We start from the raw sequence: 24,478 nt of genomic DNA on the forward strand, positions 1-24,478 counted from the left end.
CAGGAACTATAGTGACAGGACAAGGGGGAATGGGATCAAACTGCAAGAGGTAGAGGAGATTTGATGATGGGAAGAAGTTCTTTACTCTCAGGGTGCTTGTCCCTGACACAGGGACCAGGGCAGAGAGGCTGTGGATGCCCCATCCCCAGCAACATCCAAGGCCAGGTGGGACAGGGGCCGCAGCAACCTGAGACGTTGCTCAGCTTGGAACCAGATCATCTTGAGGTTTCCTCCCAAGCCAAACCATTCAAGGATTTCATCATTCTGCCATCCCCATCTCTGACTGCACAGCAGCCCTGAAACTTCAGTGACATCACAGCTCCCAGAGGGTTCCAGGTGGAACATCCAGGACCTGGAAACAAGCACAGCAGACACTTCACTGGCTTCCAAGGGTCAGTTGCCACTCGCTCTGTGCTCTGACCCTCAGCGCTGAGGTGCTGCTGCTGCCTGGGCTTTTCCCGCTGCCTGCTCTGGCGCGCCAATCCCAGCACGATGTGCTCTGCTGTGCCAATGGAGGTACAGTGCCATGCCAGGCAGGGGGCACCTGGATTGGGCAGGCTGCAGCCATATGGGAATGGATGGTGTGGGACAGGAAGCCCACTGGGAGATGTGCTGCCCCTTGCAGACTGCCAGAGACACCGTGGAGGAGATGGAAGTGGACCTGGCGCTGGATCAGGAAGAGATGATGGAGGTGGACTCCTCCTCTACTTCCATGTCCAACCCGGTTGAGGACATGGAAGTAGATGACAAGGACACCATCGAGGAGATGGAGGTGGATGACGAGGACAACATCGAGGACATGGAAGTTGACGAGAAGGATGAGGAGGAGCCCATGGTCCTTGGATAAAGATGCAGCCCCACAGGTAAGACAGGCGGATGCTTCCCACGCCCTGCCCACACACACACTGGGTCCCCTGACGCCAGGCTGGGGCTGGGCTGGATGGCTCCGCTCAGGGACACGGTGCCCGCAGGGGGCCTGGATTGTGCTGCCACAAGCACCAGCCCCGGCCTGCCCTGCACTTGCCTGGGGCCTCGCGAGCCCTGCCAGCCCTGGCCCTGCCCCTGGGGCCCAGCTCCCAGCCCTGCTGGTCCCAGTGCTGCCAGCTGAGCCCAGCTCTTCTGCTTCCTTTCTTCCAGGACTCATGCACATGATCGCACAGATGCCAGGCTGTTGTAAATACGTTTGAAAGTTTTGAAGATTTCTGTAAATACGTTCACTACGTTTGTAGTTTCCTGTAAATACGTTTTGAAGATTGTTAGCCCCTCAGATCCCATGTAAATATGTTCTGCATATTACTGTTGATGTTGTTATAACGATTGTTATAAAGAAACATGTTCTGTAAATCCTAGATTTGCCAAACTTCGGCAAATAAATCCTGTTTCATTTTAAAACCTGAGTTCTCTTGGCCTTTCCTTTGGGCACAGGCAGCCTTTGCACACTTGTGGGTTCCACTTTTTACACGTTGCCAGGGCTGGAGGTTCCTGGGGGTGCTGGCATGGCCACCCCAGGGCTGGGGCTCCCTGTGCACAGGGGCTCCCACTGACACCACTTCTGGCACTGGGCACTGCTGCTCTTCCTGGCCTGGGGCACAGCGCTGTCCCCGAGAGCTCAGCTCTCACCAGCTCTCACACAGGGGGCTCTCCCAGCACTGGCCCCTGCAGCCTTGCCATCCAAGCAGCCAGCAAACCTTCAGCCACCCTTCCTGCTGCAGCCACAGGGACTCCTGGGCCCAGAGCCACCAGCAGGCCACAGCCCTGCAAAATCCACCTGCACGCTCTCAAGGCTACCACAGCCTTGGCAACTGGGCCACCTGCATCTGGGCTGCTGCAGGGGCTGATCTTTAACTCTTGGCGCCTCCAAAGGCCCTGGGCTCTGCTTCCCAGCCTGCTCTGCACTGCCCTGAGCCCGCATTGTTCCAGAGACAAAAGCCAAGCCAGGGCATCCTCACCCTGCCCGCATTCCTGCTGCTGCCAGCGGCCACTGGCCCCTGGGCCCCACTCGGGTGACAGCTGCGGGGACAGGGCAGCCTGTGCTGGGCAGGGGGCACGGGGCTTTGGGCCCTGGGGCTGCTGCTGCTGCTGCTGCTGCTGCTGCTGGGGGCCAGGGCCCAACAGGGCCCCGAGCTCAGCCCCTGCCTGGGCAGTGGCCCCCAAAGCCCCACACTCCCCGAACATTCCTATCACGGCTGCCAGGGGGAAATACCACGGGATTCAGGAAAGAAATTCCCCATAGTGACTAAACCCAAGGGTCCAAGGGGAAAGTCAACACCAGCTGATGTTTACAGCACCTTGACAATGGTGGCTGCAGGGCAGGTGAGATCTCCAACGCCTCTGGCAGTGCCTGCTCTGCACTTAAGCCTGTGGGGCTGCTCCCAGTGGGACACAGCACCGGGCTCAGGCCAGCCCTCAGCCCCTCACAGCTGATCCCAAGGAGCAGGCTCAGAAAGCATTTCCAGACCACTTCCTTTAGATATTTCAATGGACTACATGTCATTCAAGGAAGTCACCTTGCACATTTAGTTTTGGTGTCATGGCATGAGAAGCCATGAAGGTGTCTCTGAATGTACAATCAGGGCACTCTCACTGCCATCCCAAAGGGAACACAAAGGACAGGCTTCTGCTTTCTCCACTGCTGTGTTCCTGACCCAGGAAAAAAATCTCAGGAAGATGCAGGAACTGAGTGCACCAGAGAACCTGGCCTTTAATAAAAGGCATGAATCCCGTTGCCCACTCCAACCAATGCCTTGCATTTTTCTACATTTCCCGTCTTCTCTCATCTCTCGTGTCACTTTCCCAATTTTCTCTTACTGGGAACTTGGCTTCCCTCTCCTGTCTGCAGGTCCAGCCACACGTGTGACCCTGCAGGAACAGCCTGACCCACAAGGAACTGGGAGAGGACTCTTGTTCAGGAACTATAGTGACAGGACAAGGGGGAATGGGATCAAACTGCAAGAGGTAGAGGAGATTTGATGATGGGAAGAAGTTCTTTACTCTCAGGGTGCTTGTCCCTGACACAGGGACCAGGGCAGAGAGGCTGTGGATGCCCCATCCCCAGCAACATCCAAGGCCAGGTGGGACAGGGGCCGCAGCAACCTGAGACGTTGCTCAGCTTGGAACCAGATCATCTTGAGGTTTCCTCCCAAGCCAAACCATTCAAGGATTTCATCATTCTGCCATCCCCATCTCTGACTGCACAGCAGCCCTGAAACTTCAGTGACATCACAGCTCCCAGAGGGTTCCAGGTGGAACATCCAGGACCTGGAAACAAGCACAGCAGACACTTCACTGGCTTCCAAGGGTCAGTTGCCACTCGCTCTGCGCTCTGACCCTCAGCGCTGAGGTGCTGCTGCTGCCTGGGCTTTTCCCGCTGCCTGCTCTGGCGCGCCAATCCCAGCACGATGTGCTCTGCTGTGCCAATGGAGGTACAGTGCCATGCCAGGCAGGGGGCACCTGGATTGGGCAGGCTGCAGCCATATGGGAATGGATGGTGTGGGACAGGAAGCCCACTGGGAGATGTGCTGCCCCTTGCAGACTGCCAGAGACACCGTGGAGGAGATGGAAGTGGACCTGGCGCTGGATCAGGAAGAGATGATGGAGGTGGACTCCTCCTCTACTTCCATGTCCAACCCGGTTGAGGACATGGAAGTAGATGACAAGGACACCATCGAGGAGATGGAGGTGGATGACGAGGACAACATCGAGGACATGGAAGTTGACGAGAAGGATGAGGAGGAGCCCATGGTCCTTGGATAAAGATGCAGCCCCACAGGTAAGACAGGCGGATGCTTCCCACGCCCTGCCCACACACACACTGGGTCCCCTGACGCCAGGCTGGGGCTGGGCTGGATGGCTCCGCTCAGGGACACGGTGCCCGCAGGGGGCCTGGATTGTGCTGCCACAAGCACCAGCCCCGGCCTGCCCTGCACTTGCCTGGGGCCTCGCGAGCCCTGCCAGCCCTGGCCCTGCCCCTGGGGCCCAGCTCCCAGCCCTGCTGGTCCCAGTGCTGCCAGCTGAGCCCAGCTCTTCTGCTTCCTTTCTTCCAGGACTCATGCACATGATCGCACAGATGCCAGGCTGTTGTAAATACGTTTGAAAGTTTTGAAGATTTCTGTAAATACGTTCACTACGTTTGTAGTTTCCTGTAAATACGTTTTGAAGATTGTTAGCCCCTCAGATCCCATGTAAATATGTTCTGCATATTACTGTTGATGTTGTTATAACGATTGTTATAAAGAAACATGTTCTGTAAATCCTAGATTTGCCAAACTTCGGCAAATAAATCCTGTTTCATTTTAAAACCTGAGTTCTCTTGGCCTTTCCTTTGGGCACAGGCAGCCTTTGCACACTTGTGGGTTCCACTTTTTACACGTTGCCAGGGCTGGAGGTTCCTGGGGGTGCTGGCATGGCCACCCCAGGGCTGGGGCTCCCTGTGCACAGGGGCTCCCACTGACACCACTTCTGGCACTGGGCACTGCTGCTCTTCCTGGCCTGGGGCACAGCGCTGTCCCCGAGAGCTCAGCTCTCACCAGCTCTCACACAGGGGGCTCTCCCAGCACTGGCCCCTGCAGCCTTGCCATCCAAGCAGCCAGCAAACCTTCAGCCACCCTTCCTGCTGCAGCCACTGGCACTCCTGGGCCCAGAGCCACCAGCAGGCCACAGCCCTGCAAAATCCACCTGCACGCTCTCAAGGCTACCACAGCCTTGGCAACTGGGCCACCTGCATCTGGGCTGCTGCAGGGGCTGATCTTTAACTCTTGGCGCCTCCAAAGGCCCTGGGCTCTGCTTCCCAGCCTGCTCTGCACTGCCCTGAGCCCGCATTGTTCCAGAGACAAAAGCCAAGCCAGGGCATCCTCACCCTGCCCGCATTCCTGCTGCTGCCAGCGGCCACTGGCCCCTGGGCCCCACTCGGGGGACAGCTGCAGGGACAGGGCAGCCTGTGCTGGGCAGGGGGCACGGGGCTTTGGGCCCTGGGGCTGCTGCTGCTGCTGCTGCTGCTGCTGCTGGGGGCCAGGGCCCAACAGGGCCCCGAGCTCAGCCCCTGCCTGGGCAGTGGCCCCCAAAGCCCCACACTCCCCGAACATTCCTATCACGGCTGCCAGGGGGAAATACCACGGGATTCAGGAAAGAAATTCCCCATAGTGACTAAACCCAAGGGTCCAAGGGGAAAGTCAACACCAGCTGATGTTTACAGCACCTTGACAATGGTGGCTGCAGGGCAGGTGAGATCTCCAACGCCTCTGGCAGTGCCTGCTCTGCACTTAAGCCTGTGGGGCTGCTCCCAGTGGGACACAGCACCGGGCTCAGGCCAGCCCTCAGCCCCTCACAGCTGATCCCAAGGAGCAGGCTCAGAAAGCATTTCCAGACCACTTCCTTTAGATATTTCAATGGACTACATGTCATTCAAGGAAGTCACCTTGCACATTTAGTTTTGGTGTCATGGCATGAGAAGCCATGAAGGTGTCTCTGAATGTACAATCAGGGCACTCTCACTGCCATCCCAAAGGGAACACAAAGGACAGGCTTCTGCTTTCTCCACTGCTGTGTTCCTGACCCAGGAAAAAAATCTCAGGAAGATGCAGGAACTGAGTGCACCAGAGAACCTGGCCTTTAATAAAAGGCATGAATCCCGTTGCCCACCCCAACCAATGCCTTGCATTTTTCTACATTTCCCGTCTTCTCTCATCTCTCGTGTCACTTTCCCAATTTTCTCTTACTGGGAACTTGGCTTCCCTCTCCTGTCTGCAGGTCCAGCCACACGTGTGACCCTGCAGGAACAGCCTGACCCACAAGGAACTGGGAGAGGACTCTTGTTCAGGAACTATAGTGACAGGACAAGGGGGAATGGGATCAAACTGCAAGAGGTAGAGGAGATTTGATGATGGGAAGAAGTTCTTTACTCTCAGGGTGCTTGTCCCTGACACAGGGACCAGGGCAGAGAGGCTGTGGATGCCCCATCCCCAGCAACATCCAAGGCCAGGTGGGACAGGGGCCGCAGCAACCTGAGACTTTGTTCAGCTTGGAACCAGATCATCTTGAGGTTTCCTCCCAAGCCAAACCATTCAAGGATTTCATCATTCTGCCATCCCCATCTCTGACTGCACAGCAGCCCTGAAACTTCAGTGACATCACAGCTCCCAGAGGGTTCCAGGTGGAACATCCAGGACCTGGAAACAAGCACAGCAGACACTTCACTGGCTTCCAAGGGTCAGTTGCCACTCGCTCTGCGCTCTGACCCTCAGCGCTGAGGTGCTGCTGCTGCCTGGGCTTTTCCCGCTGCCTGCTCTGGCGCGCCAATCCCAGCACGATGTGCTCTGCTGTGCCAATGGAGGTACAGTGCCATGCCAGGCAGGGGGCACCTGGATTGGGCAGGCTGCAGCCATATGGGAATGGATGGTGTGGGACAGGAAGCCCACTGGGAGATGTGCTGCCCCTTGCAGACTGACAGAGACACCGTGGAGGAGATGGAAGTGGACCTGGCGCTGGATCAGGAAGAGATGATGGAGGTGGACTCCTCCTCTACTTCCATGTCCAACCCGGTTGAGGACATGGAAGTAGATGACAAGGACACCATCGAGGAGATGGAGGTGGATGACGAGGACAACATCGAGGACATGGAAGTTGACGAGAAGGATGAGGAGGAGCCCATGGTCCTTGGATAAAGATGCAGCCCCACAGGTAAGAGAGGAAGATGCTTCCCACGCCTTGCCCACACACACACTGGGTCCCCTGACGCCAGGCTGGGGCTGGGCTGGATGGCTCCGCTCAGGGACACGGTGCCCGCAGGGGGCCTGGATTGTGCTGCCACAAGCACCAGCCCCGGCCTGCCCTGCACTTGCCTGGGGCCTCGCGAGCCCTGCCAGCCCTGGCCCTGCCCCTGGGGCCCAGCTCCCAGCCCTGCTGGTCCCAGTGCTGCCAGCTGAGCCCAGCTCTTCTGCTTCCTTTCTTCCAGGACTCATGCACATGATCGCACAGATGCCAGGCCGTTGTAAATACGTTTGAAAGTTTTGAAGATTTCTGTAAATACGTTCACTACGTTTGTAGTTTCCTGTAAATACGTTTTGAAGATTGTTAGCCCCTCAGATCCCATGTAAATATGTTCTGCATATTACTGTTGATGTTGTTATAACGATTGTTATAAAGAAACATGTTCTGTAAATCCTAGATTTGCCAAACTTCGGCAAATAAATCCTGTTTCATTTTAAAACCTGAGTTCTCTTGGCCTTTCCTTTGGGCACAGGCAGCCTTTGCACACTTGTGGGTTCCACTTTTTACACGTTGCCAGGGCTGGAGGTTCCTGGGGGTGCTGGCATGGCCACCCCAGGGCTGGGGCTCCCTGTGCACAGGGGCTCCCACTGACACCACTTCTGGCACTGGGCACTGCTGCTCTTCCTGGCCTGGGGCACAGCGCTGTCCCCGAGAGCTCAGCTCTCACCAGCTCTCACACAGGGGGCTCTCACAGCACTGGCCCCTGCAGCCTTGCCATCCAAGCAGCCAGCAAACCTTCAGCCACCCTTCCTGCTGCAGCCACAGGGACTCCTGGGCCCAGAGCCACCAGCAGGCCACAGCCCTGCAAAATCCACCTGCACGCTCTCAAGGCTACCACAGCCTTGGCTTTTGGGCCACCTGCATCTGGGCTGCTGCAGGGGCTGATCTTTAACTCTTGGCGCCTCCAAAGGCCCTGGGCTCTGCTTCCCAGCCTGCTCTGCACTGCCCTGAGCCCGCATTGTTCCAGAGACAAAAGCCAAGCCAGGGCATCCTCACCCTGCCCGCATTCCTGCTGCTGCCAGCGGCCACTGGCCCCTGGGCCCCACTCGGGTGACAGCTGCGGGGACAGGGCAGCCTGTGCTGGGCAGGGGGCACGGGGCTTTGGGCCCTGGGGCTGCTGCTGCTGCTGCTGCTGCTGCTGCTGCTGGGGGCCAGGGCCCAACAGGGCCCCGAGCTCAGCCCCTGCCTGGGCAGTGGCCCCCAAAGCCCCACACTCCCCGAACATTCCTATCACGGCTGCCAGGGGGAAATACCACGGGATTCAGGAAAGAAATTCCCCATAGTGACTAAACCCAAGGGTCCAAGGGGAAAGTCAACACCAGCTGATGTTTACAGCACCTTGACAATGGTGGCTGCAGGGCAGGTGAGATCTCCAGGGCCTCTGGCAGTGCCTGCTCTGCACTTAAGCCTGTGGGGCTGCTCCCAGTGGGACACAGCACCGGGCTCAGGCCAGCCCTCAGCCCCTCACAGCTGATCCCAAGGAGCAGGCTCAGAAAGCATTTCCAGACCACTTCCTTTAGATATTTCAATGGACTACATGTCATTCAAGGAAGTCACCTTGCACATTTAGTTTTGGTGTCATGGCATGAGAAGCCATGAAGGTGTCTCTGAATGTACAATCAGGGCACTCTCACTGCCATCCCAAAGGGAACACAAAGGACAGGCTTCTGCTTTCTCCACTGCTGTGTTCCTGACCCAGGAAAAAAATCTCAGGAAGATGCAGGAACTGAGTGCACCAGAGAACCTGGCCTTTAATAAAAGGCATGAATCCCGTTGCCCACCCCAACCAATGCCTTGCATTTTTCTACATTTCCCGTCTTCTCTCATCTCTCGTGTCACTTTCCCAATTTTCTCTTACTGGGAACTTGGCTTCCCTCTCCTGTCTGCAGGTCCAGCCACACGTGTGACCCTGCAGGAACAGCCTGACCCACAAGGAACTGGGAGAGGACTCTTGTTCAGGAACTATAGTGACAGGACAAGGGGGAATGGGATCAAACTGCAAGAGGTAGAGGAGATTTGATGATGGGAAGAAGTTCTTTACTCTCAGGGTGCTTGTCCCTGACACAGGGACCAGGGCAGAGAGGCTGTGGATGCCCCATCCCCAGCAACATCCAAGGCCAGGTGGGACAGGGGCCGCAGCAACCTGAGACTTTGTTCAGCTTGGAACCAGATCATCTTGAGGTTTCCTCCCAAGCCAAACCATTCAAGGATTTCATCATTCTGCCATCCCCATCTCTGACTGCACAGCAGCCCTGAAACTTCAGTGACATCACAGCTCCCAGACGGTTCCAGGTGGAACATCCAGGACCTGGAAACAAGCACAGCAGACACTTCACTGGCTTCCAAGGGTCAGTTGCCACTCGCTCTGCGCTCTGACCCTCAGCGCTGAGGTGCTGCTGCTGCCTGGGCTTTTCCCGCTGCCTGCTCTGGCGCGCCAATCCCAGCACGATGTGCTCTGCTGTGCCAATGGAGGTACAGTGCCATGCCAGGCAGGGGGCACCTGGATTGGGCAGGCTGCAGCCATATGGGAATGGATGGTGTGGGACAGGAAGCCCACTGGGAGATGTGCTGCCCCTTGCAGACTGACAGAGACACCGTGGAGGAGATGGAAGTGGACCTGGCGCTGGATCAGGAAGAGATGATGGAGGTGGACTCCTCCTCTACTTCCATGTCCAACCCGGTTGAGGACATGGAAGTAGATGACAAGGACACCATCGAGGAGATGGAGGTGGATGACGAGGACAACATCGAGGACATGGAAGTTGACGAGAAGGATGAGGAGGAGCCCATGGTCCTTGGATAAAGATGCAGCCCCACAGGTAAGAGAGGCAGATGCTTCCCACGCCTTGCCCACACACACACTGGGTCCCCTGACGCCAGGCTGGGGCTGGGCTGGATGGCCCCGCTCAGGGACACGGTGCCCGCAGGGGGCCTGGATTGTGCTGCCACAAGCACCAGCCCCGGCCTGCCCTGCACTTGCCTGGGGCCTCGCGAGCCCTGCCAGCCCTGGCCCTGCCCCTGGGGCCCAGCTCCCAGCCCTGCTGGTCCCAGTGCTGCCAGCTGAGCCCAGCTCTTCTGCTTCCTTTCTTCCAGGACTCATGCACATGATCGCACAGATGCCAGGCCGTTGTAAAAACGTTTGAAAGTTTTGAAGATTTCTGTAAATACGTTTACTACGTTTGTAGTTTCCTGTAAATACGTTTTGAAGATTGTTAGCCCCTCAGATCCCATGTAAATATGTTCTGCATATTACTGTTGATGTTGTTATAACGATTGTTATAAAGAAACATGTTCTGTAAATCCTAGATTTGCCAAACTTCGGCAAATAAATCCTGTTTCATTTTAAAACCTGAGTTCTCTTGGCCTTTCCTTTGGGCACAGGCAGCCTTTGCACACTTGTGGGTTCCACTTTTTACACGTTGCCAGGGCTGGAGGTTCCTGGGGGTGCTGGCATGGCCACCCCAGGGCTGGGGCTCCCTGTGCACAGGGGCTCCCACTGACACCACTTCTGGCACTGGGCACTGCTGCTCTTCCTGGCCTGGGGCACAGCGCTGTCCCCGAGAGCTCAGCTCTCACCAGCTCTCACACAGGGGGCTCTCCCAGCACTGGCCCCTGCAGCCTTGCCATCCAAGCAGCCAGCAAACCTTCAGCCACCCTTCCTGCTGCAGCCACAGGGACTCCTGGGCCCAGAGCCACCAGCAGGCCACAGCCCTGCAAAATCCACCTGCACGCTCTCAAGGCTACCACAGCCTTGGCTTTTGGGCCACCTGCATCTGGGCTGCTGCAGGGGCTGATCTTTAACTCTTGGCGCCTCCAAAGGCCCTGGGCTCTGCTTCCCAGCCTGCTCTGCACTGCCCTGAGCCCGCATTGTTCCAGAGACAAAAGCCAAGCCAGGGCATCCTCACCCTGCCCGCATTCCTGCTGCTGCCAGCGGCCACTGGCCCCTGGGCCCCACTCGGGTGACAGCTGCGGGGACAGGGCAGCCTGTGCTGGGCAGGGGGCACGGGGCTTTGGGCCCTGGGGCTGCTGCTGCTGCTGCTGCTGCTGCTGCTGCTGCTGCTGGGGGCCAGGGCCCAACAGGGCCCCGAGCTCAGCCCCTGCCTGGGCAGTGGCCCCCAAAGCCCCACACTCCCCGAACATTCCTATCACGGCTGCCAGGGGGAAATACCACGGGATTCAGGAAAGAAATTCCCCATAGTGACTAAACCCAAGGGTCCAAGGGGAAAGTCAACACCAGCTGATGTTTACAGCACCTTGACAATGGTGGCTGCAGGGCAGGTGAGATCTCCAACGCCTCTGGCAGTGCCTGCTCTGCACTTAAGCCTGTGGGGCTGCTCCCAGTGGGACACAGCACCGGGCTCAGGCCAGCCCTCAGCCCCTCACAGCTGATCCCAAGGAGCAGGCTCAGAAAGCATTTCCAGACCACTTCCTTTAGATATTTCAATGGACTACATGTCATTCAAGGAAGTCACCTTGCACATTTAGTTTTGGTGTCATGGCATGAGAAGCCATGAAGGTGTCTCTGAATGTACAATCAGGGCACTCTCACTGCCATCCCAAAGGGAACACAAAGGACAGGCTTCTGCTTTCTCCACTGCTGTGTTCCTGACCCAGGAAAAAAATCTCAGGAAGATGCAGGAACTGAGTGCACCAGAGAACCTGGCCTTTAATAAAAGGCATGAATCCCGTTGCCCACCCCAACCAATGCCTTGCATTTTTCTACATTTCCCGTCTTCTCTCATCTCTCGTGTCACTTTCCCAATTTTCTCTTACTGGGAACTTGGCTTCCCTCTCCTGTCTGCAGGTCCAGCCACACGTGTGACCCTGCAGGAACAGCCTGACCCACAAGGAACTGGGAGAGGACTCTTGTTCAGGAACTATAGTGACAGGACAAGGGGGAATGGGATCAAACTGCAAGAGGTAGAGGAGATTTGATGATGGGAAGAAGTTCTTTACTCTCAGGGTGCTTGTCCCTGACACAGGGACCAGGGCAGAGAGGCTGTGGATGCCCCATCCCCAGCAACATCCAAGGCCAGGTGGGACAGGGGCCGCAGCAACCTGAGACTTTGTTCAGCTTGGAACCAGATCATCTTGAGGTTTCCTCCCAAGCCAAACCATTCAAGGATTTCATCATTCTGCCATCCCCATCTCTGACTGCACAGCAGCCCTGAAACTTCAGTGACATCACAGCTCCCAGAGGGTTCCAGGTGGAACATCCAGGACCTGGAAACAAGCACAGCAGACACTTCACTGGCTTCCAAGGGTCAGTTGCCACTCGCTCTGCGCTCTGACCCTCAGCGCTGAGGTGCTGCTGCTGCCTGGGCTTTTCCCGCTGCCTGCTCTGGCGCGCCAATCCCAGCACGATGTGCTCTGCTGTGCCAATGGAGGTACAGTGCCATGCCAGGCAGGGGGCACCTGGATTGGGCAGGCTGCAGCCATATGGGAATGGATGGTGTGGGACAGGAAGCCCACTGGGAGATGTGCTGCCCCTTGCAGACTGACAGAGACACCGTGGAGGAGATGGAAGTGGACCTGGCGCTGGATCAGGAAGAGATGATGGAGGTGGACTCCTCCTCTACTTCCATGTCCAACCCGGTTGAGGACATGGAAGTAGATGACAAGGACACCATCGAGGAGATGGAGGTGGATGACGAGGACAACATCGAGGACATGGAAGTTGACGAGAAGGATGAGGAGGAGCCCATGGTCCTTGGATAAAGATGCAGCCCCACAGGTAAGAGAGGCAGATGCTTCCCACGCCTTGCCCACACACACACTGGGTCCCCTGACGCCAGGCTGGGGCTGGGCTGGATGGCCCCGCTCAGGGACACGGTGCCCGCAGGGGGCCTGGATTGTGCTGCCACAAGCACCAGCCCCGGCCTGCCCTGCACTTGCCTGGGGCCTCGCGAGCCCTGCCAGCCCTGGCCCTGCCCCTGGGGCCCAGCTCCCAGCCCTGCTGGTCCCAGTGCTGCCAGCTGAGCCCAGCTCTTCTGCTTCCTTTCTTCCAGGACTCATGCACATGATCGCACAGATGCCAGGCCGTTGTAAATACGTTTGAAAGTTTTGAAGATTTCTGTAAATACGTTCACTACGTTTGTAGTTTCCTGTAAATACGTTTTGAAGATTGTTAGCCCCTCAGATCCCATGTAAATATGTTCTGCATATTACTGTTGATGTTGTTATAACGATTGTTATAAAGAAACATGTTCTGTAAATCCTAGATTTGCCAAACTTCGGCAAATAAATCCTGTTTCATTTTAAAACCTGAGTTCTCTTGGCCTTTCCTTTGGGCACAGGCAGCCTTTGCACACTTGTGGGTTCCACTTTTTACACGTTGCCAGGGCTGGAGGTTCCTGGGGGTGCTGGCATGGCCACCCCAGGGCTGGGGCTCCCTGTGCACAGGGGCTCCCACTGACACCACTTCTGGCACTGGGCACTGCTGCTCTTCCTGGCCTGGGGCACAGCGCTGTCCCCGAGAGCTCAGCTCTCACCAGCTCTCACACAGGGGGCTCTCACAGCACTGGCCCCTGCAGCCTTGCCATCCAAGCAGCCAGCAAACCTTCAGCCACCCTTCCTGCTGCAGCCACAGGGACTCCTGGGCCCAGAGCCACCAGCAGGCCACAGCCCTGCAAAATCCACCTGCACGCTCTCAAGGCTACCACAGCCTTGGCTTTTGGGCCACCTGCATCTGGGCTGCTGCAGGGGCTGATCTTTAACTCTTGGCGCCTCCAAAGGCCCTGGGCTCTGCTTCCCAGCCTGCTCTGCACTGCCCTGAGCCCGCATTGTTCCAGAGACAAAAGCCAAGCCAGGGCATCCTCACCCTGCCCGCATTCCTGCTGCTGCCAGCGGCCACTGGCCCCTGGGCCCCACTCGGGTGACAGCTGCGGGGACAGGGCAGCCTGTGCTGGGCAGGGGGCACGGGGCTTTGGGCCCTGGGGCTGCTGCTGCTGCTGCTGCTGCTGCTGCTGCTGCTGCTGGGGGCCAGGGCCCAACAGGGCCCCGAGCTCAGCCCCTGCCTGGGCAGTGGCCCCCAAAGCCCCACACTCCCCGAACATTCCTATCACGGCTGCCAGGGGGAAATACCACGGGATTCAGGAAAGAAATTCCCCATAGTGACTAAACCCAAGGGTCCAAGGGGAAAGTCAACACCAGCTGATGTTTACAGCACCTTGACAATGGTGGCTGCAGGGCAGGTGAGATCTCCAACGCCTCTGGCAGTGCCTGCTCTGCACTTAAGCCTGTGGGGCTGCTCCCAGTGGGACACAGCACCGGGCTCAGGCCAGCCCTCAGCCCCTCACAGCTGATCCCAAGGAGCAGGCTCAGAAAGCATTTCCAGACCACTTCCTTTAGATATTTCAATGGACTACATGTCATTCAAGGAAGTCACCTTGCACATTTAGTTTTGGTGTCATGGCATGAGAAGCCATGAAGGTGTCTCTGAATGTACAATCAGGGCACTCTCACTGCCATCCCAAAGGGAACAAAAAGACAGGCCTCTCCTTTCAGCACTGCTGAGCTCTTCACTACAATGATATCTCAATAGGATGCAAGGCTGTGGAGGCCCAGGGGCCTATTAGAGGATTTATGATACCGCACGACAAAAATGAGAAATTACAATAAAGTGAGGCAGCCCATGGAATGCAACGTTTTATCAGTTTTACCAGGGCTTACTGAATGCAGCGTTGGCACCCTGAAGCAGCAACAGGTCCGGCTCAGCAGGTGAAGCCCTGAGGATATTTTGAAACATCTGCATGTATTACCACCAGAGCAGTGAATGGGGGGACAGCCACCTGCAGTGCAGGATCCTTGGGTGATTTTTTAGTCCTGTGGGTGGGCCACCCTTTACATCAGGGGCAGCTCTGGGTAAAAAATTATCCAAAGCTGAGAGGGACATATAAGTTGGAGTTAGGGAGGTTCTCCGAGCCGAGTGGAAGACTTTTACTAAGGGAAGTTGGAAGTCATTTGTTCATTGGCTGTTTACGAAGTTCCCAGACATTTCTGTGTATTCTTTTTGTCTTATAGCATTCTGAGACTGAGTCAGAGAAAGTCTCTATTTTTAGAAAACTCAGGGAGTGATAAGAGTCGCAAAATTTTTTCCCAAAATTTCATAAGATTTATGGAGTTTTCTCAAGGATTAAAAGTTCTAATATTCAATCCAGACTTTGAGTCCTTCCCCCCGCATTCCTGAACCCACTGACACCAATAGGATGAGAGACAGAAACTGCTGTATAGCACAGACAAGCCACCTGCTGTCTGACATCTCCCTGACATCTTCTCTACCCCCTGCCCTGGTCTGTACTGGTCACACAGGCCTGGATTCTACCCTAACCCATTCTCCAGTACCTGTCCTCACTGGATCCACCTCAGATAGCTCACAAAATGGAGTCCCTCCTCTGGAGGGGATCGTCACTGTCAAATTCCCTCCCGCCCTCAGCTCTCTAATCGGGTCATGCCCATGTGTTGGGTCTCAGCTATGTGTCAGGTACCACCTCTGCATTGGGATCCAGCGCTTCCTTGCCTACTCCCTCTGTCCTACCCGCTCCAACTCAGCCCCTTGCAGATCCCACACTGTCGGAGCCGGAAGTGTGAGGGACGGTAACTGGAAGGCCGCCATCTTGGCTACCAAAGGCCCACGACACCGGGCCTGGCCAGTCACCCCAAGGCCCCGCTCCTCTGCCAGAGACCAAGTTGCCTCTTCTGGAGAGGAGAGGGAAGGTTCATCCCACCTTCAGCATGAGCCTAAGGATTCTTGGATGACAATGCAGAAGCTGGCAGCAGAAAAGGGGGATTGGGAATTAGTAGCTAAAATACAAGCAGCACCGGTGCAGTACCAGAGTGGGGCTAACCCCTGATGGGAAGCTGTCCCACACGGGAGATGAAAGATCTTTGTAAAGCAGCGAGAGACTATGGGAGGGGCTCACCGTACCTTAATAATTTGTTAAATGCCACCTTCACTGCACATGTTATGGTGCCTCACGATCTGCTCCATTTTATGCACATCCTACTTTCTCCCACTGAAGTTATTCTCTGGGAAGGAATTTTGAAAAAACTAGTCAAACAATTATTAAAAGACTATACTAGGGAAGACAGGTGCGCACACCTAACACTAGTCCATCTAGCCAGTGAGGAAGATTTCACTTAGACTCATTCAATAGACCTTCCCTGAGCTCTGTTAGAAGAGATAAAAGTGCTGCAAAGACAGCTCTCATGCAGACACCCAGTGGAGAAACACCTACTCTAGATTTCACAGACATTCTCCAGGGACCTGTGGAATGCTTTCTAAAATTTATTGACCACCTTCCACAAGCAATAGAGAAGCAAGGTGAACATCCAAAAGCCAGGATGTTACTCCTTACAGAACTTGCTGAAACAAATGCTAACAACACCTGTAAAGATATTTTTCCTTCGCTACCCCTTAACCCAAAGCCTAGCATTGCACAAATGGTCGAGGCATGCACACTTAGAGCTTCCTTACGCTGTGATGCCAGCCAAGCTAAGGCTACCAGTCAGGGTGTGGTAGAGGTGCTAGTAGCCTCCCAAGTTACTCCCTGACATACACATGAAAAAGGACCTTGCTTTAAGTGTAGAGAGATGGGGTATTTTCAACAAAATTATAAAAATAAAGGCTACTACCAGGGACCTTCTCGCTGTCACAGCCACTGTCCTCACTGGCTCCCTCATCCACACGCTTTCCAACACCAGCAAAACCGGTGGCCTGCGGGAAAACCCACACAGACACAGAAAGGCTCTGCGCCATGACGCCAAACGTGAGGCTGTTCCGCCCTACTCTCCCCAACATCATGAAGAACCAGCACAGAGACCTTCTCAGATCCAGCAGGACAGCTTGATTGCTGCAGAAAACTCGACAGAAGACAGTTCTGCCCTGAAACCCAAAGGCAGCTAGTAGGGGCCTTTTCATTTCCAATCCATGATATTTATGTTCACCATATACCAACAGGCAAATACAGGCGTGAAAAACGGCCCAGAGATATTTTGATTTAAACCAACAGCAGGGAAGAGATGGAGACACTCACTCTACTACCTGAGGTAGTCACCTTCAAATCTTTGCAGGAGATAACTGTCCAGGCTCTATGCTTAGACTCTCCACTTTTCATTCCAAAAGGAACAGTTACAGCCAGAGCCATCCTCCCACTGGACATGATCACCACACCATCTCCTCCAAGGGTGATGTGGGCACAGACAACATGCAGAAATAGACCCGTTCTAAAGTGTGATTTGTCATGTAAAGGGAGAAAGAGATGTCTTTCAGGACTATTAGATACAAGAGCTGACACCACCATAATTTCCTGCTCTGATTGGCTAAAACAATGGCCCCTGGTTCCAGCTGCTGGGGTAATTTTAGCCATTGGGAGAGCCACTACCAGCTTCTGGAGTCAAGGCACCATCTGCATGGAAGGTCCTGAGAGCACAGTTGCTACAGTAAGATCATTCGTCACCTGGGCACCAATAACAATTTGAGAAGAAGACCTCTTGTCCCAAAGGGGGACAGGGCCAGAGATCCTATCAACACATCAGGATTTCTAGACGGGGCCACTGAGTAGCGCGCCACACTTCAGTCAACTTGGAAGACCAACGACCCCATATGGGTGGATCAGTGGCCCCTCCCAGGCAGAAAGTTAAAGGCCCTGCAGTCCCATGTGCAGGAGCAGCTGTCTGTGGGCCACATTGTACCATCTACTAGCCCCTGCAGTGCATCTTTGCTTGACATACGAAAGCCTGGCAAAGACCAGAGACAGCTACTGCAGGACCTCAGGAAAATGAACGAGGTCATTGAGGACATGGGTGCCCTTGTGACTGGCCTGCCCTCAGCCTCCATGTTACCGCGAGTTTGGCAGATGGTTGTTATACATCTAAATGACTGCTTTTTTGACATCCCCTTGCACCCCAATGAAAGCCCCTTGTTCGCCTTTTCCATCCGTAAATTGACAAGCACCTTTTACAGAGGTACCAGTGGACCGTATTGCCTCAAAGAATGAAGAAGCCAAATACTGATCAATACCTCGGAGCCCAAATTCTCTTGCTCAGCTGGAAAAGACAGCCTAATGCTATAATTTTTCATTACATGGACGATACAGTCGTTTGTGCAGAAGCTCAGATAGTTTTGGATGTTGCAGCACAAGATGTCATCACGGTGGTACAGGAGAAAGGTTTTAAGATTACAGCAGATAAAGTCCAAAGACAGCGCCCTGGAAGTAGCAAGGCCTAAAAAGCACGGAGAAAATCATCACACCCCAAACACTGCACATCAAGGACAACCCAAAGACTCTGCAGAGACTCCACCAGCTCTGTGGAAGCATCAGTTGTGTACGTTCACTGCTGGGAATCTCAACAGAAGATCTCATGCCACTGTTCCTGCTCCTCCTTAAAGGCAGTGAAGGACTCGATTCCTGTGATCACTGACACCGGAGGCCGAAGTAGCTGTACAAAAGGTATCCTGGGTGATTCAAACTAAACAGGCACACAGATACCACCCTAATTTTCCTTTCTCCCTGGCAATCCTTGGTGTAAGTCCAAAATTCCATGCATTATTGTTTCAGTGGGACTATAGTATCTCATATCCTGATAATAATTGAATGCGTTTTCAGAGCACACCAACCTACTGAAATGATAACAACCCAACAGAGAGTTATTGCAGAACTATTGCAGGAAACCTAGAGAGCGTCTGTGCTCCCTTGCAGGAATAGACCTTGTGAATATTTACTTACTTCTCACTCCAGAGCACCTCAACTGCCTACTTCAAACATATGAACCACTGCAATACGCCTTAGATCTTTTTTACACATATTACGATCAGCCATCAATTCTACCATCAAAACATTCCTGCGCTGCTCAGGATGTTAAAAATTACCTGAGACCAGGCAAGGTCCATTGTAGCCACCTGCCCAAATTGTCAGGAGCATGCCCTTGCTTCATTCAGAGCAGGAGTCAGTCCAAGAGCTCTAGAGAGTCTCCACATCTGGCAATCAGACATCACACACTAAGCCCCTTTCGCCAGACTAAAATACATCCACGTCTCAATCGACACCTTTTACTGTGTAGTTTTCGCCTCTGCCCATGCTGTTGAGAAATCAGAAGATGCTATAAAACATTACTTTTTAGTTTTTTCCACCTTAGCACTTCCATAGGAAATTAAAACTGATAATGCTCTTGCTTATACCTTGCACTGATTCAAACAAGTTTCCGACCACTGGTGTATAAAACATGTCACAGGCATACCACACTCCGCCATAGGACAGTCCATAGCCGAGAGGGCCCACTGATCCATCAAAAGGATCCTTGATCAACTGAGCTGGGGAGTCCAGATATTATCTTCCATTGAAACACTGGCCAAGGCCTTTTACGTATTCAACTTTTTGGACAACCCATTTATGGAGCCAACTCCCTCAGTCATCAGGAATTTTACAAATTCAACTGCAGCCCAATTACAATACCAGCAACCTGTGTTGAGCAAAGACCCCGAATCTAAACAAATTGTAGGCACCTTCCCATTAATTACTTGGGAAAGAAAAGATGCCCTTGTCTTTACAGCAACACTCCTAAGATCGATCCCAGCAAAATACATAAAAACTCTTTCTGGAAACAGTGAGGCAAACACCAAAACCACCATCAGAAGAACAGAATGAAAGCTTAAGAGAGAGAGCAGCAGCCTGAGAAAGAACAAGGAGAAGGACAGAAGAAGATCTCCTAAGCAGCGTTGAACACACACACCAAGACCAAGATAACTCAGACACCACTAACCAGGATCTATGTCTTAACATTTGTAAAAATTATATTTTAGCATTGATACATGATTCTTCTAATAAGCTGTGTTCACACCCTTGGCGTACAGAAGAGAAAGTTTAGTGGGACCACAAATTAAGTTTCATCATCTAATCTCTTTATCTGTTTAATTTTCGGCCACCAAAGCCTCCAGATAATAAATTAGCTAAAGTTAGAGGATGCTGCCGTTGGTTGCTGCTGCAGCTGGAATCTGGATGCTCCTCACTGAACCGCATGCCTTCAGCTGGGTGCTTCCACAGACAAGCCACTATTTCTTGTCCATGGCCATGCCTGTCAGGCACTACAAGGCATGTGTTTTTTCTACCTGTTGTCACATAGGGAGTCAGTATACCAGGGCATCCAGCTGCTAAAAATCAAGGAAACAAGATCCAGATAGAAGGCAACAACGACTGGTTCACTGGACTTTCCAAACAAAGGGGGGATGAAAGGCTGGCTTTCATCTTTAGTTAAGACTCTTGTGTGGACTTTGTTTATTTTATTCATTGCGTTGGTTATTTTGTCCTATTTTGCTAAATGCCTGCAAAATTCTATGGCAGAAGCCTTCTTTATAGACAACAAAAAGGGGGGAGTTGTGAGGGCCCAGGGGCCTACCGCTGGAACTGTAATACCTCAGGGCTAAGTGACCAAGGAAAAAGAGAGACACCGCTCTGAATGCAATGGTGCCGCCCATGGGCATTTGCAGGCTCCGGATGATACAGCTCGTTTGTTCGTATCACCGACTTGAACTGCTGTGTTTTCCTTATATGTACACCCCCTGGAAGGTTCTCCCCCCTCTTCTACTGTTTTGGTCCTGGCTCACTGCAATGCTACCCTGATTTTTCTCCCATTTTCCATCTGTGTGCCCAGCCCCAATTTGTCACCTTCCTAGACCCTCTTCAGGGCAATCCACAGTGTTTGCGGTTCCACACAAAGATCCTTCTCTCACCTCGTTCAGCAGCAGTTTAAGCAAGCCTGCTCCCAGCTCTAGGAGTGCAGGTCACTCACAGAGGCTGGGTGTGGGCAAGCTGAAACACACAAACTGAGTGCACAAGGGAACATGGCCTCTAATACAAGGCATGAATCCCGTTGCCCACCCCAACCAATGCCTTGCAGTTTTCTGCATTTTCCATCTTCTCTCATCTCACGTGTCATTTTCCCCATTTTCTCTGACTGGGAACTTGGCTTCCCTGTCCTGCCTGCAGGTCCAGCCACACGTGCGACCCTGCAGGAACAGCCTGAAACACAGGGAAGTGGGAGAGGACTCTTGGTCAGAAACTGTAGTGACAGGACAAGGGGGAATGGGATCAAACTGCAAGAGGTAGAGGAGATTTGATGATGGCAAGAAGTTCTTTACGCTCAGGGTGCTTGTCCCTGACACAGGGACCAGGGCAGAGAGGCTGTGGATGTCCCATCCCCAGCAACATCCAAGGCCAGGTGGGACAGGGGCCGCAGCAACCTGAGACGTTGCTCAGCTTGGAACCAGATCATCTTGAGGTTTCCTCCCAAGCCAAACCATTCAAGGATTTCATCATTCTGCCATCCCCATCTCTGACTGCACAGCAGCCCTGAAACTTCAGTGACATCACAGCTCCCAGAGGGTTCCAGGTGGAACATCCAGGACCTGGAAACAAGCACAGCAGACACTTCACTGGCTTCCAAGGGTCAGTTGCCACTCGCTCTGCGCTCTGACCCTCAGCGCTGAGGTGCTGCTGCTGCCTGGGCTTTTCCCGCTGCCTGCTCTGGCGCGCCAATCCCAGCAGGATGTGCTCTGCTGTGCCAATGGAGGTACAGTGCCATGCCAGGAAGGGGGCACCTGGATTGGGCAGGCTGCAGCCATATGGGAATGGATGGTGTGGGACAGGAAGCCCACTGGGAGATTGTGCTGCCCCTTGCAGACTGACAGAGACACTGTGGAGGAGATGGAAGTGGACCTGGCGCTGGATCAGGAAGAGATGATGGAGGTGGACTCCTCCTCCACTTCCATGTCCTCCCCTGTTGAGGACATGGAAGTAGAGGTGGAAGACAACACCGAAGAGATGGAGGTGGATGAGGAGGATGAGGAGGAGCCCATGGTCCTTGGATGAAGATGGGGCCCCACAAGTAAGACAGGCAGATGCTTCCCACGCCTTGCCCACACACACACTGGGTCCCCTGACGCCAGGCTGGGGCTGGGCTGGATGGCCCTGCTCTGGGACACGGTGCCCGCAGGGGGCCTGGATTGTGCTGCCACAAGCACCAGCCCCGGCCTGCCCTGCGCTTGCCTGGGGCCATGCCAGCCCTGCCAGCCCTGGCCCTTCCCCTGGGGCCCAGCTGCCAGCCCTGCAGGGCCCAGTGCTGCCAGCTGAGCCCAGCTCTGCTGCTTCCTTTCTTCCAGGGCTCATGCACGTCACGGCACAGATCTGATGCCTTTGTAAATACGTTTGAGAGTTTAGAAGATTCCTGTAAATACGTTCCCTTCGTTCGAAGTTTTATGTAAATATGTTTTGAAGATTCTTAGTCCATCGGATCCCATGTAAATATGTTCTGTACCTTGTTGTTGTTGTTGTTATAACAATTGTTATAAAGACAAATGTTCTGAAAATCCTAGATTTGCCGATCTTCAGCAAATAAATACTGTTTCTTTTTATAACCTGACTTCTCTTGGCCTTTCCTTTGGGCAAAGGCAGCCTTTGCACACTTGTGGGTTCCACTTGTTCCATGTTGCCAGGGCTGGAGGTCCCTGGGGTTGCTGGCACGGCCACCCCAGGGCGGGGGGTCCCTGTGCACAGGGGCTCCCACTGACACCACTCCTGGCACTGGGCACTGCTGCTCTTCCTGGCCTGGGGCACAGCGCTGTCCCCAAGAGCTCAGCTCTCACCAGCTCTCACACAGGGGGCTCTCCCAGCACTGGCCTCTGCAGCCATGCTACCAAAGCAGCCCGCAAATCTTCAGCCACCCTTCCTGCTGCAGCCACAGGGATTTCTGGGCCCAGAGCCACCAGCAGGCCACAGCCATGCAAAATCCACCTGCACGCTCTCAAGGCTACCACAGCCTTGGCAACTGGGCCACCTGCATCTGGACCACTGCAGGGGCTGATCTTTAACTCTTGGCGCCTCCAAAGGCCCTGGGCTCTGCTTCCCAGCCTGCTCTGCACTGCCCTGAGCCCGCATTGTTCCAGAGACAAAAGCCAAGCCAGGGCATCCTCACCCTGCCCGCATTCCTGCTGCTGCCAGCGGCCACTGGGCCCTGGGCCCCACTCGGGTGACAGCTGCAGGGACAGGGCAGCCTGTGCTGGGCAGGGGGCACGGGGCTTTGGGCCCTGGGGCTGCTGCTGCTGCTGCTGCTGCTGCTGCTGCTGCTGCTGCTGCTGCTGCTGGGGGTCATGGCCCCAACAGGGCCCCGAGCTCAGTCCCTGCCCGGGCAGCTGCCCCCCAAGCCCCACACTCCCCGAGCATCCTCATCACAACTGCCAGGGGGAAATACCACGGGATTCAGGAAAGAAATTCCCCATAGTGACTAAACCAAAGGGTCCAAGGGGAAAGTCAGCACCAACTGATGTTTACTGCACCTTGACAAAGGTGGCTGCAGAGCAGGTGAGATCTCCAGGGTGTCTGGCAGTGCCTGCTCTGCACTTAAGCCTGTGGGGCTGCTCCCAGTGGGACACAGCACCGGGCTCAGGCCAGCCCTCAGCCCCTCACAGCTGATCCCAAGGAGCAGGCTCAGAAAGCAGTTTCAGACCACTGCCTGCAGATATTTCAAAGGACTTGATGTCTTTCTAGGAAGTCACCTTGCACATTTAGTTTTGGTGTCATGGCATGAGCAGCCATGAAGGTGCCTCTCAATGTGCACTCAGGGCACTTCCACTGCCATCCCAAAGGGAACACAAAGGACAGGCCTCTCCTTTCAGCACTGCTGAGCTCCTCACCCAGCAATGAAATCTCAGGAAGAGGCAGGAATTATGTGCTCCAAAGATTCTGGACTCCAATAAATGGCATAAATTCCACAGGCTATCTAACCCAATGACCTGCCTGTCTCTTTTTCCTCTTTCTCTCATCTCTCATGTCATTTTCCCCAAAACCTACCATTGCACAAATGGCCGAAGCATGAACCATTAGGATATCCTTACACCATGATGCCAGCCTAGCTAAGGCAACATTAGTTTGAGCAGAAGCTCAAATCATTTTGCATGTTGCAGTACAAGATGTCATCACCGCAGTACAGGAGAAAGGTTTTCAGATTGCAGCAGATAAATTCAAAAAGACAGACTCCTGGAACTAGCTCGGCCTAAAAAGCGCAGGGAGAACCATCACACTCCAAACACAGCAAATCAAGGACTACCCAAAGACTTTGCCAGAACTCTACAGGCTGTGTGGAAGCTGTTTTCATGTCGTGGCATGAGAAGCCATGAAGTGCTCTGAAAGTGTACTCAGGGCACTTCCACTGCCATCCCAAATGGAACACAAAGGACAGACCTCTGCTTTCAGCACTGGTGAGGTCCTCACCCAGCAATGGAGTCTCAGGAAGATGCAGGAATTTTGTTCACCAGGGAACCTGGCCTCTAATAAAAGGCATGAATCCCACAGCCCACCCAACCCAAAGCCTTGTATATCTGTACCTTTTTCTTCTTCTCTCTTCTCTGTGTCACCTTCCCCATATTCTCTGTCGGGGAGTTTGGCTTCTCTCTCTCCTGTCTGCAGGTTCAGCCACACGTGTGACTCTGCAGGAACAGCCTGACCTGCAAGCAAAGGTCATGTTATTTCAGAGCACTGCACTGCTCCAGCTTAGGGAGGAACTGGGAACTGAAGACATGTGCTCCTCCTTGGGAGCAGCTCCTCCCCATCCCACAGTGAGGAGTGGGATATCTACCACTGACCTCCTCCCATGCAGCAGCACCCCTGAAGTGCTGCTTTTCCCTCCCAGAATTGCCACCCTGAGCCACCCAAGGTGTCCCTCC

The 24,478-nt window shown here is 54.2% G+C and overlaps 1 protein-coding gene across 1 annotated transcript in view; it reads right to left on the minus strand.

The window, feature by feature from the left end:
* Positions 1–24,262, minus strand: part of LOC134429522 (nucleotide exchange factor SIL1-like) — a 49,935-nt gene extending 25,673 nt beyond the window's left edge. The window contains exon 1 of the mRNA XM_063176721.1: positions 24,140–24,262. The gene's annotated coding sequence lies outside the window, so the exon portion shown is untranslated. The remainder of the gene's footprint in view (positions 1–24,139) is intronic.
* Between the last annotated feature and the right edge of the window lie 216 nt (positions 24,263–24,478).

The sequence above is a fragment of the Melospiza melodia genome, chromosome 26, assembly GCF_035770615.1.
Source record: "Melospiza melodia melodia isolate bMelMel2 chromosome 26, bMelMel2.pri, whole genome shotgun sequence".
In the NCBI taxonomy this organism is placed as follows: domain Eukaryota; kingdom Metazoa; phylum Chordata; class Aves; order Passeriformes; family Passerellidae; genus Melospiza; species Melospiza melodia.